We start from the raw sequence: 939 nt of genomic DNA, 5'->3' as shown, positions 1-939 counted from the left end.
CGATCGCTGCCCACAGCCAACGTCCTTAACCGCTACTGCATAAACTCTTAATGTCAAAATTATTATAAAACTAGCTTCCCGCCTACGATACATTTGTGTAGATTTCGTTTATAAAAGTAAGCTTTCGTCCGGCCCTGGAAGTGTCAAACTTATCATCTCTGTAAAACTACTTTAGTTCCGACCCATATCCATCTATGTGTCAATTTCATTGAAATCGTCTACCTTAATAATAAGTAGTTATTAATAGTTTAGGCGCGAAAAAGTAACAAGACCAACTACGCATTTATCGTATCCACACTATAGACAGTCGAAGTAAATAGTAATATGATGTAGATTATACACAATATTATAATCTTCTTCTTCGTGTGGATTGTGAGGTGGAATACCAACCTCATCAACCCTGGTTCACAGTTATTACTGAGCCGCCAAAGGCGCAAAAGGCTCAAGTGACAACTACATACTTACATCAGTAAGTAGTAACTGGCACCAACGTCTTAACGTGCCTTCCAAAGCACGGATCATCTTTTTTGTAATATGTCCCACCGGGATTCGAACCCGGGGCCACCGGATCGTGAGCCAACCTCAACCACCTGACCTCGGAGGCCGTTATAAATAATAATAATAAAAAAACAATATTAAAAATAAAAAGTAATAAAAATACCTACGCCATGACTTGAACGCGAACACTGCTATTGTAATTTTGATTTAGGTTGATTATTGTCTGAAAAAACTATAACTAAGAACCACTTTCAATTAATCAAAATAAAGTTGGGTTTAGTATACATGAACCATCAAAGTTGGCAAAAAATAATTAACAATGTTCGGTTTTTTGTTTACTGAATGTTAATAATAATATTATGCTATTATTGGAATTGTTTTCCAAAAAAAATATTTATTCCTAAAGCTTGTTATGAAGTTTTCTAAACAATGTTAGTTAAT

The sequence above is a fragment of the Pectinophora gossypiella genome, chromosome Z (genome assembly GCF_024362695.1).
Source record: "Pectinophora gossypiella chromosome Z, ilPecGoss1.1, whole genome shotgun sequence".
NCBI classification, from domain to species: Eukaryota; Metazoa; Arthropoda; class Insecta; order Lepidoptera; family Gelechiidae; genus Pectinophora; species Pectinophora gossypiella.
The sequence above is the reverse complement of the archived record's forward strand: the minus strand, read 5'-3'. Positions refer to the sequence as shown.